The 17,539-nt window shown below is 40.5% G+C and overlaps 1 long non-coding RNA gene across 1 annotated transcript; it reads right to left on the bottom strand.

Moving 5' to 3' along the window:
* Window positions 1–950: 950 nt before the first annotated feature.
* On the bottom strand, window positions 951–15,838 carry LOC129528323 (uncharacterized). The gene is made up of 3 exons (XR_010131255.1): window positions 15,700–15,838; window positions 15,066–15,148; window positions 951–1,140 (listed from the first exon to the last, which is right to left on the bottom strand). It is a non-coding gene; the product is annotated as an uncharacterized lncRNA (long non-coding RNA).
* Window positions 15,839–17,539: the final 1,701 nt, after the last annotated feature.

Raw genomic sequence — 17,539 nt, 5'->3', positions numbered from 1 at the left:
AGGCAGGAGAATCGCTTGAACCCAGGAGGTGGAGGTTGCAGTGAGCCGAGATCTGGCCACTGCACTCCAGCCTGGGCGATGGGAGCAAGACTCTGTCTCAAAAAAAAAAAAAAAAAGTGTCCAACAATGGCTTGAGGGAAATTGTATGAAGTTCCTTGTTTTTTGTTATTTTTTGTCGTTGTTGTTTGTTTGTGATTCCTCACTTTCTAAGGTTTTGTCCCTCAAGTTCAAGATACTTTGATAGCTCTACACACTGGCTGTTGTCCCTTTACCTGCTAAGACTGCCACTTGCAGCTTCGAGTCTTTTCATGCATGCTGCAATGTGGAAAATGTGCTCGGGGAAAAACCAGGGTAATCGTGGAGCTCCCTCCCTGGGTTTTCTGTCTGGAGCACTGTAACCCATCAAGTCCCGCCTGCCTAAGTTGGCTGCTCCCCAGTGTTTTCTTTATGTTTCAGATGTAGTGTTTTAGGTGGGATGGTTAATCAGCTACAAGATGGCTTTTCACAGCCAGAAGTGGAAGTCATAATCTGACATTGGGTATGCCATGTTTATTTGTTTACATGTTTATTGTCTTTCCCTCTCTTCTCCTAGCACCCTCCGTCAGAATGTCGGCTCTGTGAGGACAGGCATTTTGTTCAATTAATATATCCTCATAAAAGGCGCTCAATAAATATTTATTGTATTCAGTCATCTATCACTGAAATCCAGAACAAGGGGAAGTAAAACCTATTGATACCGAGAAATGACAGGTAAAATAAAATTCAGAGTGATCATATAGTAGTCACTTTATAAAATGTGAATTTTGTTATGCTTTGTATAACCTCAATGTAAGCAAGACAAAACCTGCCTCTAATAAAACCAAGTCTTCTGTGGGAAGCTGAGACTAGCCCTTGCTTTCTATAGTGAGGCTGACTCTGAGGCCCAAGACCTGATCTTGAAAGGAAAATCCATCTTCAACAGCTCAGGCTGTTACAACAAAATACCATGGACTGGGCACCTTACATAACAGGAATTTATTTCTCATAGTTCTGAACACTGGAAGTCCAAGATCAAGGTGCCAGCAGGGTCAGTGTCTGGTGAAGTCTCTCTCCTTGGGTTGCAGATGACTGTCTTCTCGCCATGTTTTCACATGGCCTTTCCTTAGTGTATGCAGGTAGAGAGAGAGACAAAGCAAGTGAGACAGAGAACACCCATGCACAAACATGAGTGCACTCTGGTGTCTTTTCTTATTACTATTATTATTATTTTTAAAGATAGGGTGTTGCACTAAAACCCAGGCTGGAACACAGTGATGTGACCATAGCTCATTGCAGCCTTGACCTCCTGGGCTCAAGCAATCCTCTCACCTCAGCCTCCCAAGTAGCTGGGACTACAGGCACACACCACCATGCCCGGCTATTTTTTATTATTATTTTTAATAGAGACAGGGTCTCACTATGTTGCCCAGGCTGGTCTTGAACTCCTGGCCTCAAGTGATACTCTGTCTTGGCCTGGGATCCCAAAGGGCTGGGATTACAAGTGTGAACCACTGCACCTGGCCCGTGCTCTTCTTGTAAGGGCACTAATCCTATTGGGGGCCCTACCCTCATGACCTCATCAAACCCTAATTACCCCTGAAAGGCCCCAGCCCCAAATACCATCACATGGGTGTGTTAGGGCTTCAATATATGAATTTTAGAGGGACACAAACATTCAGTTCATAACAGTGAGGGTGGATCAGATCCCAGCTGGTGGTTGGGTGGGCCACCTCAGCTTTTTAACCTGAGGTCTCTTGTCCTATTTGTGTAGCCCCCAACTCCTCTCTTTTTTCCCATTCGGTTAGATATTTAGTTGTAATATTTCTGCATGGTGTATATGATGTTTTAGTGGTTTAAAAATTGTGCACACTTTGGGAGGCCAAGGTGGGCGTATTACCTAAGGTCAGGAGTTCAAGACTAGCCTGGCCAACATGGTGAAACCCCATCTCTACTAAAAATATAAAAAATTAGTAGGGTGCATTGGCACGTGCCTGTAATCCCAGCTACTCAGGAGGCTGAGGCAGGAGAATTGCTTGAACTCGGGAGGCAGAGGCTGCTGTGAGCTGAGATCACACCACCGTGCTCCAGCCTGGGCAACAGAGCAAGACTCCATCTCAACAACAACAACAACAACAACAACAACAACAAAATGTGCACAAACCCAACCATAACCAAGAGGATTTTCGTTTTCTTTTATTATCTGAGCAGGCAGATTTACTCTGGAATGGAAAACATTCCTGCAGTTAATTTGTTTTTGCTCTGCTCTTGCCACCTTAAATCCAGAAGTCTTCCAAACCTAGCACAGCTTTTTTCTATCTCCAGAAATAGCATTTTTAATAATTCTGTGTTGCATTCATTCAGGTTGTTCCAGTATCTAACAAAATTTTCTTTCAAAAACAAGACTTTTGTAGTTGTTAAAGATTCAATTCCAACGTATTTCCTACAGCTGTCACATTCAAATAGGTTAAAGGTAAAAAATATATGTAAGTTGCTGAAACAAATTCTATTGAAGTTTAAAATCTACAACCTCTTTTTCTTCTTCTGGTACAGCAGTGCTTTTTCTTATGGGTTTCCAAATGAAGCCATTTTAATGAAAAAAAAAAAATGCCAAGGCACAAGGCTGAAATGTACACCAATACTTTGCTTTGCTGTGACCTTGGAGCTCTCAATAAGTGTGTCTGCATGTCCCTGAATAATTAACAAAATGGGTTTTTCATGGCTTTGATCACTTTCTAAGCTGGTCTCTTGATTTACCTAGGCAATGACCTCTTTTTCATATGAGAATGCCTCTTCAGAAGGCAACAAGATTGTGAAGCCAAACTTTGATCTATATCCTTTGATTATGGGAAAAATATGAATGTAATTTACTTATTAGAAACCATGTAATTTTTGAAGCCTCAGCTGGCAAGTACAGCCAAGGTGTGGTGTGTAGTTTATATTTATATATATGCCTTCAGGGTCCCACTCAAAGAGTTCTCACTTCCTAATCCTAACTACATATTTCCCTAGTAATGATAGTTGATGGTTGGTTTGTGATTGCCTTAAAAAGTGATTTTTCATCAGTTTTTTTTTCCTTACTCCTAAGGAAGTAGTTTTTCCCTGTTTAGAATTTAAAGACAATTGGTGGATTCCAGAAATTCAGCAAATGTCAACTAGAAAGGGAAATTTGAACTTGAGCTTTAGAACAATTTGAACTGAATATTTTTTTCCTTTGTGACTTATATACTGAAATACCTACACAATTATAGTGTTTCAAGTCATTTGTGACTTTTCAAGCTATCTACATTTGCCATGTAATGGGAAGATTAAGTGTGAAATCTGCATTTAACTTAATTAATATGTGTTATTAGCTCAAGGGCATGAAAGAGTTCATCTACAGACATCAAATATGTAATATTTATCAACTACTAAATTGTTATCCTTCATCACTAATTGATAGAGCCTTAAACTGTAACACTGTTGTTAAACTATTTGAGTTGAAAGGATTTCCCTCTCTATAGGAACTGGGTGGTAAGCCCTGAGCAGGGTGGGAATATATTTCTATTGTTCCCTCAGGAAGTTAAAATGCAAGACATATAAATGTTCATATAACTAAAATCTCTTAGGAAGCTCTGTGTAAAAGCAATAGATGTATTTTTTTCAATTTCATTTCCATATTAGCCTTAGGGTGAAAATTCAATTTTAATATCTTAATGTTTATTTCTATTCAGAACTTGTTGTAGAAATGAATATGTCTGGACCCAGAGGTTAAGAATATAACTAAGGTAAATCTAAATTTTAGTATGAAATTTTCGATTGCGTTTCTCACTACCTGATAGTTTAGGATTTTTTTAAAAATCTAAATAGATTATAAAATAAAGTTCTGGGGCAAATTCCCTAACAGCCCTGGTCTTTCCTGATACTGAATCAGAGATTATATCTTTATAGCACTCATTTTGGCAATTAATCATAGACTGCTTAACTGTTCACTGTATAACTGTCTTACCTTCCCAAAAAGATTATAAAAAACTTAAAGCGGAAGATGGCCGAATAGGAACAGCTCCAGTCTACAGCTCCCAGCGTGAGTGACGCAGAAGACAGGTGATTTCTGCATTTCCAACTGAGATACCAGGTTCATCTCACTGGGGCCTGTAGGACAGTGGGTGCAGGACAGTGGGTGCAGCCCACCGAGCATGAGCCAAAGCAGGGCGAGGCATCACCTCACCCCAGAAGCGCAAGGGGTCAGGGAATTCTCTTTCCTAGCCAAGGGAAGCTGGGACAGATGGCACCTGGAAAATTGGGCCACTCCCACCCTAATACTGTGCTTTTCCAATGATATTAGCACACGGCACACCAGGAGATTATACCCTGTGCCTGGCTCGGAGGGTGCCACGCCCACGGAGCCTCGTTCATTGCTAGCACAGCAGTCTGAGTTCTAACTGCAAGGCAGCAGCAAGGCTGGGGGAGGGGCGCCTGCCATTGCTGAGGCTTGAGAAGGTAAACAAAGTGGCCGGGAAGCTTGAACTGGGTAGAGCCCATCTCAGCTCAAGGAGGCCTGCCTGCCTCTGTAGACTCCACCTCTGGGGGCAGGGCATAGCTGAACAAAAGGCAGCAGAAACCTCTGCAGACTTAAATGTCCCTGTCTGACAGCTTTGAAGAGAGTAGTGGTTCTTCCAGCACGGAGTTTGAGATCTGAGAACAGACAGACTGCCTCTTCAAGTGGGTCCCTGACCCCCGAGTAGCCTAATTTGGAGGCACCCCCCAGTAGGGGCAGACTGACACCTCACATGGGCAGATACCCCTCTGAGATGAAGCTTCCAGAGGAATGATCAGGCAGCAACATTTGCTGTTCAGCCACATTTGCTGTTCTGCAGCCTCTGCTGTTGATACCCAGGCAAACAGCGTCTGGAGTGGACCTCCAGCAAACTCCAACAGACCTGCAGCTGAAGGTCCTGACTGTTAGAAGGAAAACTAACAAACGGAAAGGATATCCACACCAAAACCCCATCTGTACGTCACCATCATCAAAGATCAAAGGTAGATAAAACCACAAAGATGGGGAAAAACAGAGCAGAAAAGCTAGAAATTCTAAAAATCAGAGTGCCTCTCCCCCTCCAAAGGAACACAGCTCCTCACCAGCAATGGAACAAAGCTGGACGGAGAATAACTTTGCCAAGTTGAGAGAAGAAGGCTTCAGATGATCAAACTTCTCCGAGCTAAAGGAGGAAGTTTGAACCCATCACAAAGAAGCCAAAAACCTTGAAAAAAGATTAGACAAATGGCTAACCAGAATAACCAGTGTAGAGAAGTCCTTAAATGGCCTAATGGAGCTGAAAACCATGGCATGAGAACTACGTGACAAATGCACAAGCTTCAGTAGCCGATTTGATCAAGTGGAAGAAAGGGTATCAGTGATTGAAGATCAAATGAATGAAATGAAGCGAGAAGAGAAGTTTAGAGAAAAAAGAGTAAAAAGAAATGAACAAAGCCTCCAAGAAATATGGGACTATGAAAAGACCAAACCTACATCTAATTGGTGTACCTGAAAGTGACGGGAAGAATGGAACCAAGTTGGAAAACACTCTGCAGGATATTATCCAGGAGAACTTTCCCAACCTAGCAAGGCAGGCCAACATTCAAATTCAGGAAATAGAGAATGCCACAAAGATACTCCTTGAGAAGAGCAACCCCAAGACACATAATTGTCAGATTCACCAAAGTTGAAATAAAGGAAAAAATGTTAAGGGCAGCCAGAGAGAAAGGTCGGGTTACCCACAAAGGGAAGCCAATCAGACTAACAGCAGATCTCTCAGCAGAAACTCTACAAGCCAGAAGAGAGTGGGGGCCAATATTCAACATTCTTAAAGAAAAGAATTTTCAACCCAGAATTTCTGATCCAGGCAAACTAAGCTTCATAAGTGAAGGAGAAATAAAATCCTTTACAGACAAGCAAATGCTGAGAGATTTTGTCACCCCCAGGCCTGCCCTACAAGAGCTCCTGAAGGAAGCACTAGACATGGAAAGGATCAACCGGTACCAACCACTGCAAAAACATGCCAAATTGTAAAGACCATCCATGCTAGGAAGAAACCACATCAACTAACGAGCAAAATAACCAGCTAACATCATAATGACAGGATCAAATTCACACATAACAATATTAACCTTAAATGTAAATGGGCTAAATGCTCCAATTAAAAGACACAGACTGGCAAACTGGATAAAGAGCCAAGACCCATCAGTGTAGTGTGTTCAGGAGACCCATCTCACATGCACAGACACACACAGGCTCAAAATAAATGGATGGAGGAAGATCTACCAACTAAATGGAAAACAAAAAAAGGCAGGGGTTGCAATCCTAGTCTCTGATAAAACAGACTTTAAACCAACAAAGATCAAAAGAGACAAAGAAGGTCATTACATAATGGTAAAGGGATCAATTCAACAAGAGCTAACTATCCTAAATATACATGCTCCCAATACAGGAGCACCCAGATTCATAAAGCAAGTCCTTAGAGACCTACAAAGAGACTTAGACTCCCACACAATAATAAAGGGAGACTTTAACACCCCACTGTCAACATCAGACAGATCAACAAGACAGAAAGTTAACAAGGACATCCAGGAATTGAACTCAGCTCTGCACCAAGCAGACCTAATAGGCATCTACAGAACTCTCCACCCCAAATCAACAGAATATACATTCTTCTCACACCACATCACACTTTTTCCAAAACTGACCACATAGTTGGAAGTAAAGCACTCCTCAGCAAAAGTAAAAAACAGAAATTATAACAAACTGTCTCTCAGACCACAGTGCAATCAAACTAGAACTCAGGATTAAGAAACTCACTCAAAACCGCTCAACTACATGGAAACTGAACAACCTGCTCCTGAATGACTACTGGGTACATAACGAAATGAAGGCAGAAGTAAAGATGTTCGTTGAAACCAATGAGAACAAAGACACAACATACCAGTATCTCTGGGACACATTTAAAGCAGTGTGTAGAGGGAAATGTATAGCACTAAATGCCCACAAGAGAAAGCAGGAAAGATCTAAAATTGACACCCTAACATCACAATTAAAAGAACTAGAGAAGCAAGAGCAAACACATTCAAAAGCTAGCAGAAGGCAAGAAATAACTAAGATCAGAGCAGAACTGAAGGAGATAGAGACACAAAAAACCCTTCAAAAAATCAATGAATCCAGGAGGTAGTTTTTTGAAAAGATCAACAAAATTGATAGAGCACTAGCAAGACTAATAAAGAAGAAAAGAGAGAAGAATCAAATAGATGCAATAAAAAATGACACCACCAATCCCACAGAAATATAAACTACCATCAGAGAATACTATAAACACCTCTACGCAAATAAACTAGAAAATCTGGAAGAAATGGATAAATTCCTGGACACATACACCCTCCCAAGACTAAACCAGGAAGAAGCTGAATCCCTGAATAGACCAATAACAGGCTCTGAAATTGAGGCAATAATTAATAGCCTACCAACCAAAAAAAGTCCAGGACCAGATAGATTCACAGCCGAATTCTACCAGAGGTACAGGGAGGAGCTGGTACCATTCCTTCTGAAACTATGCCAATCAACAGAAAAAAAGGGAATCCTCCCTAACTCATTTTATGAGGCCAGCATCATCCTGATACCAAAGCCAGGCAGAGATACAACAAAAAAAGAGAATCTTAGACCAATATCCCTGATGAACATTGATGCAAAAATCCTCAATAAAATACTGGCAAACCAAATCCAGCAGCACATCAAAAGGCTTATCCACCACGATCAAGTGGGCTTCATCCCTGGGATGCAAGGCTGGTTCAACACACGAAAATCAAAAAACGTAATCCAGCATATAAACAGAACCAAAGACAAAAAACCACATGATTATCTCAATAGATGCAGAAAAGGCCTTTGACAAAATTCAACAGTCCTTCATGCTAAAAACTCTCAATAAATTAGGTATTGATGGGATGTATCTCAAAATAATAAGAACTATCTATGACAAACCCACAGCCAATATCATACTGAATGGGCAAAAACTAGAAGTATTCCCTTTGAAAACCGGCACAAGACAGGGATACCCTCTCTCATCACTCCTGTTCAACATAGTGTTGGAAGTTCTGGCCAGGGCAATCAGGCAGGAGAAAGAAATAAAGGGTATTCAATTAGGAAAAGAGGAAGTCAAATTGTCCCTCTTTGCAGATGACATGATTGTATATTTAGAAAATCCCATCATCTCAGCCCAAAATCTCCTTAAGCTGAGAAGCCACTTCAGCAAAGTCTCAGGATACAAAATCAATGTGCAAAAATCACATGCATTCTTATACACCAATAACAGACAAACAGAGAGCCAAATTATGAGTGAACTCCCATTCACAATTGCTTCAAAGAGAATAAAATACCTAGGAATCCAACTTACAAGGGATGTGAAGGACCTCTTCAAGGAGAACTACAAACCACTGCTCAACAAAATAAAAGAGGACACAAACAAATGGAAGAACATTCCAGGCTCATGGATAGGAAGAAATAATATCATGAAAATGGCCATACTGCCCAAGGTAATTTATAGATTCAGTGCTATCCCCATCAAGCTACCAATGACTTTCTTCACAGAATTGGAAAATAAACTACTTTAAAGTTCATATGGAACAAAAAAAGAGCCCGCATTGCCAAGACAATCCTAAGCCAAAAGAACAAAGCTGGAGGCATCATGCTACCTGACTTCAAACTATACTACAAGGCTTCAGTAACCAAAACAGCATGGTACTGGTACCAAAACAGAGATATAGACCAATGGAACAGAACAGAGCCCTCAGAAATAATACCACACATCTACAACCATCTGATCTTTGACAAACCTGACAAAAACAAGAAATAGGGAAAGGATTCCCTATTTAATAAATGGTGCCGAGAAAACTGGCTAGCCATATGCAGAAAGCTGAAACTGGATCCCTTCCTTATACCTTATACAAAAATTAATTCAAGATGGATTAAAGACTTAAATGTTACACCTAAAACCATAAAAACCCTAGAAGAAAACCTAGGCAATACCATTCAGGACATAGGCATGGGCAAGGACTTCATGTCTAAAACACCAAAAGCAATGGCAACAAAAGCCAATATTGATAAATGGGATCTAATTAAACTAAAGAGCTTCTGCACAGCAAAAGAAACTACCATCAGAGTGAACAGGCAACCTACAGAATGGGAGAAAACTTTTGTAATCTACTCATCTGACAAAGAGCAAATATCCAGAATCTACAAAGAACTCAAACAAATTTACAAGAAAAAAACAAACAACCCCACCAAAAAGTGGGCAAAGGATATGAACAGACACTTCTCAAAAGAAGACATTTATGCAGCCAACAGACACATGAAAAAATGCTCATCATAACTGGCCATCAGAGAAATGCAAATGAAAACCACAATGAGATACCATCTCACACCAGTTAGAATAGTGTTCATTAAAAAGTCAGGAAACAGCAGGTGCTGGAGAGGATGTGGAGAAATAGGAACACTTTTACACTGTTGGTGGGACTGCAAACTAGTTCAACCATTGTGGAAGACAGTGTGGCGATTCCTCAAGGATCTAGAACTAAAAATACCATTTGACCCAGCCATCCCATTACTGGGTATATACCCAAAGGATTATAAATCATGCTGCTATAAAGACACATGCACACGTATGTTTATTGCGGCACTATTCACAATAGCAAAGACTTGGAACCAACCCAAATGTCCATCAACGATAGACTGGCTTAAGAAAATGTGGCACATATACACCACGGAATACTATGCAGCCATAAAAAAGGATGAGATCATGTCCTTTGTAGGCACATGGATGAAGCTGGCAACCATCATTCTCAGCAAACTATCGCAAGGACAAAAAACCAAACACTGCATGTTCTCACTCATAGGTGGGAATTGAACAATGAGAACACTTGGACACAGGAAGGGGAACATCACACACTGGGGCCTGTCGTGGGGTGGGGGCAGGGGGAGGGATAGTATTAAGAGATATACCTAATGTAAATGACGAGTTAATGGGTGCAGCACACCAACATGGCACATATATACATATGTAACAAACCTGCACGTTGTGCACATGTACCCCAGAACTTAAAGTATAACAATAATAAAAAAAGAAAACATATACACACACACAAATAAGTGGTAGCCAACATAAAAAAAAAATAAAAAACTTAGCGTAAGGTTATAACACTGCCATAATACCTAGTCTCTAGGACTTAATTACTTCCTTTAAAATGTTTCTAAAATTAATCATAATTTTTAGTATGACGTTAGCAGGCACATATGCCAAAATTGCTCACAACAAAGATACAGGTGATTAGAAAATTATTGAAGTCTTTCTTTTCCTTCTTAACTTGAATTCTTAAAAATGATGTCTTTTGGCTGGGTGCGGTGGCTCATGCCTGTAATCCCAGCACTTTGGGAAGCCGAGGCAGATGGATCACCTGAGGTCAGGAGTTCAAGACCAGCCTGACCAACATGGTGAAACCCCATCTGTACTAAAAATACAAAAAGTAGCCAGGTGTGGTAGCACGTGCCTGTAATCCCAGCTACTCGGGAGGCTGAGGCAGGAGAATTGCTTGAACCCAGGAGGCAGAGGTTGCAGTGAGCTGAGATTGTGCCATTGCACTCCAGCCTGGGTGACAAAAGCAAAACTCTGTCCCAAAAAAAAAAAAAGATGTCTTTTTAAAAATCTAAAATGCATATATATCTTAAATTCATATCTTTCAAAGGGAACCATGCAAGTTTCTAATATATATATATGTATATATATTACACTGGTAATAGAGCAAGAAGATTTTAGAAATCAGATAGGGAGCTTTGAGTGTGATAGGCAGAAAAATGGCCCCCAAACATATCCACATCTTAATCCCCAGAAACTGTGTATTGCCTTTTCTGACAAAAGGAACTTTGCAGGTGTGATTAAGTTAAGGATCTTGAGATGGGGAGATTATCCTGGATTTATCTAAATGCAGACAATCTAATCACCTGAATCTTTCACAGCAGGTTATCTTTTCTGGCTGAAGTCAGGAAGAGGGAGAAAGATGCGAAGTCTGACAAGAGTTGGACCTGCCATTGCTGGCTTTGAAGATGAAGGAGAGGCCCTGAGCCAAAGAATGTGGATGGCCTTTGGAACTTAGGAATGGGGAAATGAGGATCTCAGTTCTACAACCTCCAAGATCTAAATTCTGCCAGCAACCTAAATGAGCAAGTAAACAGATTCTCTACAAGAGTCTCTAGGAAGGAACTCAGTGCTTTGAACATGTACATTTTAGCTCAATGAGACCTATGCTGCACTTACCATCTCCACCCTGTCAGATGATACATCTGTGTTATTTGAAGTCACTAAGTGTGTGACATTTGCCACAGCAGCCAACAGAAATCTGTTGAGGTACAGTGAAGAAGAGATATTTTAAATTCTGTGGTACTTTTTACATGAATACATTTGTTTTAAATATGTAACAATTTTAAAACTTCAGTAAAGTAAGAATTTATGGATATTTTCTTGATGCGATTAAATATATTTAATTAAAACCATCAGCCTCCTTCTGGCTTCTCTTCCATCAGGTACATTTACACATGAATTCTGGTGGCTTATGCAGTCCATGAAATGGGAGAAAGGACCCTGATTCCCAGTTCATTCTGATGTTCCCCTAAGCTTATACTGACATAGCTGTGGTGGTTTAAAGTTGTGGCTGCAAAGTTTTTGACATTCCTACTATTAAGGGGGTTATGAGCCCTTCCCTTTTATCTGGGCTGGCTTGTGACTGAGTTGACCAGTAAATAGTACCTGTGACCGTAGAGGACTTCTGTTGTAGGTTATAAAAGACCATGGTGCTCTGTCTCATTCACTCTTGGAGTCCTGAGCCACCATCTACAATGTCTGGCTGCACTGAGATCGTCATGCTGCACAAGCCACATGTAGGTGCTCTGCTCAACCAACCCTCCTAAGTGGATTCTTCAGCCATCTTTGACCAGACACATGCACAAAGCCTTCCTGTGTAGGAAACTATCTTAGAACCCTCCAGCCCAGCCCACCTGTCAGCTGAATAACACTGAATGATCTTTGCCAACCCTTCTTAGAACAGAAGAACCACCCAGCTGATCCCTATCCAAATTCCAGACCCACAAAATCAGGAGATGTAATAAATTGTTGTAAGTCAACAATTTAAAGTTTTGGGACAGTTTGCTATGTAACAATAGATGCCTACAATATAATTTTATTAGAGGACAGGTTCTGATCATGGCTTTCACACCCTTAACATCAAATCTGGCCTTGGGGATCTTGGCTGAGCTCCAAAAGCCATGGTATTTGGTTCTCTATTGGAGGACAGGAGCCGGTCCCCAACCAAGGTCCTGTACCTGAAGACACTCCCAACTCTTGGTCTCATAAAATCCAACTATCTCCCCAGGAAGGGCCACTTTCTTTTTGCACCCCCAGAACAAAACTTGTTTCCCCTAATGTGCCTCATAAAACAATATTAGCTTTCCTCTAGGTCAGGGATATCCAGAACTCAAGGACTTCAAGACCAGCTATCTTGCTTAACAAAGAAAAAGGGGAAATTTCTCGTGGTCCCATGGTAGGAAAAATGCTACCACCAATAATCAACCAACTTCTCACCCCTGTAAAACAACATGCCTTATTCAGTGGTGGAGGGTTGAGGCAAAGAGGGTGTGTTTAAATGTTACCGTTAAAAAAATAATTATTGGTTACTTATTGCAGTGTAGCCAGAGAATGTGGGTTTCATATTTTGTAATTTTTAGAATCTGCTGAGATATTCTTTTTCTTTGAGACAGAGTTTCTCTCGTTGCCCAGGCTGGAGTGCAATGGTGCCATCTCGGCTCACTGCAACCTCTGCCTCCCAGGTTCAAGTGATTCTCCTGCCTCAGCCTCCTGAGTAGCTGGGATTACAGGCACCTGCCACCATGCCTGGCTAATTTTTTTGTATTTTTAGTAGAGATGGAGTTTCTCCATGTTGAACAGGCTGGTCTCGAACTCCTGACCTCAGGTGATCCGCCCACCTCGGCCTCCCAAAATGCTGGGATTACAGGCATGAGCCACCGCACCCTGCCTGAGATATTCTTAAAGTCCTAAGATATGATCAGTTCTTTACATCTTCCAAATGTTTATATTAAATATATATATGAATATGTTTTAAAATACCTGCTAATTACATTATTCAATTCTTGTAATAATAAACGCTTGCATAGTATTCACTCTGGGCCAGGTGCCGTTTCAGAAATTTTAGATAAATTAACTCTTAAGTGAGAGCCCTCTGAGGCTGGAGCTGTTACTACTACCGCAATAAACTTAATCAGTAAAGTTAAGGCAGTGAGAAGCTAAATGGCACTGCTAGTATGTGGTAAGGCAAGGGTTTGCACTCAGGCAGTGTTATTTATATTCTAAAGGCCATGTGGCTTATGTAGACTTTATTTCAAGCCACTTACGTTATTTTGAAAGAGTTATAGCATGCCATATTAACAAACAAAAAGTTTTATTTGCTGACAACCCTAGCTAACTCTCAATGCTTAACATATTTATGATATTTCTCTCCTCTGCTACTTCTAGTTACTCCATTTTTGCTTACTTTGTAGAAGTTGTTTGACAATATTGCTGACATTTAAGTATTCTTGTATATTTCTTTATATTGGTGATTTCCTTATTTCGTTTTTTCTCCTTTGCTGCCTTTTTATTCTAAAGGTTTGAGTCAAAAAATGACTAGATTGCCTTAATTACAATGGTTTGAATGAGTTAGTTTGGTTTTCTTTTTTAATCTGTGTTCTCTTTATATCCTAGCCTAGTTTCTGGGAGGTGCAAGGCACTGAGTGACTCATTGGGACCTGCTGAGTCATTAGAGAGAGTGCCTGAGGGACAGAGGCCAGACTACAACTTAAGCTATCTGGAATCTTACCTCTGCTGTCTTACTGGCTGTCTACATGGGGCTACATTTTAACTGTGGCTTACAGGTAATCATTTAATGTCATGTTCTTTCTATCTTTCCCCCTCTAAAGTGGTAGTAATCATCCTTTATCTCTCCATCTCTCCACCAGGATATTGCAAAGATTAATTATTATTAAAAACAAAATGAAATTATCAATCCCTTCAGGAATATGTTTGCTGTATTAATATAAGAAACTATTCTCGTGGTTTCCTTGATTTTTATAGCTGTGCTTATTGTGCCCCTTCTCAATGAAGGAGATATTCCAAATTTCTCCCAGAGAGAAATTGATTTAAAATCGATTCAGTGGCTGAAGAACCCTGAAATTGTCCCAGTGGGTTCTTACTCCGCCAGGTAAATATTTCCAAGAACTAACATGCTAAGTTTGAGACGGGTTATTCATAATTTAACTGTTAGAGTTGTATTGTTTTTGAGTTTCTTTGGGGTTACCTTTCTTGAATCCCTATGATTTTGTGCATCCCACTCATCTGTGTCAGTGTATGTTCTTCAAGACTGAGGGATACGAGACCTGGCAGGAACAACCTACTTGCTAAGGAAGGACATTCAACGTGTACTTAATAAGATGTTCAGAGGTAGATTTTCCCAGACTGGTCATGGGTCCCATGCTCTTTTTCCTTCCACTCCAAATCTGCAGCATGTTTAGTTTTTGTCTTTAAGTTTCATGATTCATGGCCACCCAATTGTTGCCACACTTCTAGACAGCAAGTCTTTACTTGACCCTGTACACATCAGGAGTGGAGAGACTGCAAAGATGGCAAGAGAAAACTCTTCTCCCAGGCCTGTCTCCTTTCATCCAGGAATGAAAATCTCTCTGTCTTACATCTATTGAATCTCATGGGCTTTCTGGCTCTGCAAGGGTGGCTGGAAAAAATGAGTATCTTGCTTTTTCAGCATCTACATTGAGAGGCAGGCAAGGAAAAGGTGGATGAAGACCAATTAACCAAAGTGTCTGTCACAGCTAACAAATTCTTTTTCTTTTTTCCTCTCTTCTACTCCACAGAAATCATTGCCTGTCAACAGCCCCCACCCCCACTCTTGGGAATGGACTCTGACAAACTCACCATCAGGAAAGTTGATGTTTCCCATCTAGGATGGAAGAATGGGATTCTGAACTTTGTCACTGTTTCTGAAACGTCATCAGCTCCTGTAATTGCATGGTTGGGACAGATCTATTTAAATTGCTTTGAAGTTTTCCCAGGAAATTCCCACAAAATTGTGCAACCCAAGGAATTGAGGTGGAAAAAATGGCACTGGCATCAATTTGCTTCTCACCACGACCTTGTGAAGGAGGCAGGTAGCCACTCATATTTATGATTTAAAAAATGAGGGATCAACAATTAAAGGGGTAACAGTTCTAGGTGCTTGGACTATTAGTTTTATCAAAAACACAGTCGGTATAGGTTCATTGACAGCTGGCATTCATCATCTGAAATTAGATCCCCCTTTGAAATTATTCTTTCTCTCATTTTCCTTGCTTTTACATAGAAGTTTTTTCTTTTTTTTTTCTGTAAATAGTTAGATAATGGCATGGGATGACACTGCAAATAGGCAATATACCATACAATCAATTCTATGTATTAATTCCAGAACAGTTTCCTTATTAATGGAAATACAGGATGCATTCTGGTATCATTATTGTTGACATTTCTCTTTGCTTTTATTATATTCAATAAAATATTGTATTCAACAGCTTACCTCAGAGAGAAGTTTGATGAGATTTGATTGTCCTTTAGTTTTACCTTTATCACCAAGACAGGACCCAAAACCTGTCTTCCTCCTAGTGTGGCAGGGCTGTTGCAATGAAGCATGCAGACAACAAACGCATCTTTCTAAAGCTCTCCTTCATCTGAAAGTAAAGATGACAACTTGATATGAATAAAACCCATAGAATTTTGGAAAATTGTGATGTTTCTCAATCTGCACTCTCTGATTGGGATTGATTTAACTGAGAGTAACAGAAACGTTGACGCTGCTTAAACAAATAAGAGGTTTATTTATCTTGCAAACACTATGAAGTTATTCATTTCAGGGCCCAGTGCAGCTGCTCCAGGGCCAGCTCATTTGACCTTTCAGCTTTTCTGTCCTGCATGTGTAACTGCTGAGCATCGGAGAGTTACATTAGCAAGCCAGGAGAAGAAGAAGAAAGATGAAGAAGGGAGGATAAGTGGCTGTAGCAGGAAGTGGAACATTTCCAGAAACCCCAATAAATGCATATCTTGCCTGAACTACATCTCACAACCACCTTTAGCTGCAAGAGAGTCTGGTAACTGTAGTTTTTTCACTGGGCACACTGACATTCCTGTAAAAATTACAGTTTTCTTAATGAGGATGAAATAGAGACATGATGTTGCCTCAGCAACTAGCAGTGTACACCACACCCATCATCGCCAGGCAAAGTGTAGTGTCTATGATTTCATTTGTTAGTCATCACTTTCAACATCTATTGCCATAGTAAACGTAAGCCAAAATGATTAGATATCAAAAACTGATCTACCATATTATTTTGTTTTTCCAATAAGTAATAGCAGCCTTACTCATTCACCTTTGAGAAGAAGTTTATTTTATAGGCACAATTTTACATATATTTCTATTTTGGGGTGTGGGAGTAAGTAAAGATCTGTGTCTTTGTTTGGGCTGCTGTAACCCAAAGCCATACACTAGGTAGCTTATAAACAACAGAAATTTCTAATAGTTCTGGATGCTGGAAGTCCAAGATCAAAGCACCAGAAATCTGGTGTCCATTGAGAACCCACTTCTTGCTTCATAGATGGCACCTTCTCCAGGGGCCAATGAGCTCTCGGGGGCCTGTTTCATAAGGGTGCTAATCCCATTCATGAAGGCAAAGCCCACATGACCTAATTACCTCTCAAAGGCCCCATTTCCTAATACCATCGCTTTGGGTATTAGGATTTCATCTTTTGAATTTTGGAAGGACTTAAACATTCAGTCCATTTGGATAGTAAAGTGAGCTTCAGAGGGACAAAACTCACTGGATTGTCAAAGGGGTCTGGGATTCATCTTGGGACTGCTGTGTTTCCCTGCTACACTGTCTGAGCACCTTGGCTTTACCCTTTAGAACCAAGGCCCCTCAACCCTGACTAAACCTGGAAACAATTTGAACTCAAGGCTGAAAAACAGCTTCTGAGTCAATGGGTGGCCTATTTTGGGCTCAGCCTGACTTAGCTGTCTGGCTGTGTCTGTAGGAACACTCTTGATGGTGTCATAGGCAACAAGTCAATGGTGTATTTAAACAGAGCTGGAGAAGTGCTCTATGCACTGCCTGGTTACATCATGACTCCAAGGCTCTTATCCCAGGAACTTAAATGAAATGGGCATACCAAACCGATGGACTCATTGTGGACTCAGCCTATTGCAACTATGTTACAAATTTGAACTTTTTTTTCCTTCTAGTTTTTTTTTTTTTCCTCCAAATCTTTTATTCTTCTCCTCTATTTAGGTTTTGTCTTAGAAATCTTATTAGAAATTTCAAGTTGGAAAGACTTTAAAAAGACCTTTTCCAGCTCCCCACCTGCAG

Source organism: Gorilla gorilla, chromosome 17 (assembly GCF_029281585.2).
Source record: "Gorilla gorilla gorilla isolate KB3781 chromosome 17, NHGRI_mGorGor1-v2.1_pri, whole genome shotgun sequence".
In the NCBI taxonomy this organism is placed as follows: Eukaryota; Metazoa; Chordata; class Mammalia; order Primates; family Hominidae; genus Gorilla; species Gorilla gorilla.
This window is presented reverse-complemented; position numbering and strand designations above follow the sequence as displayed.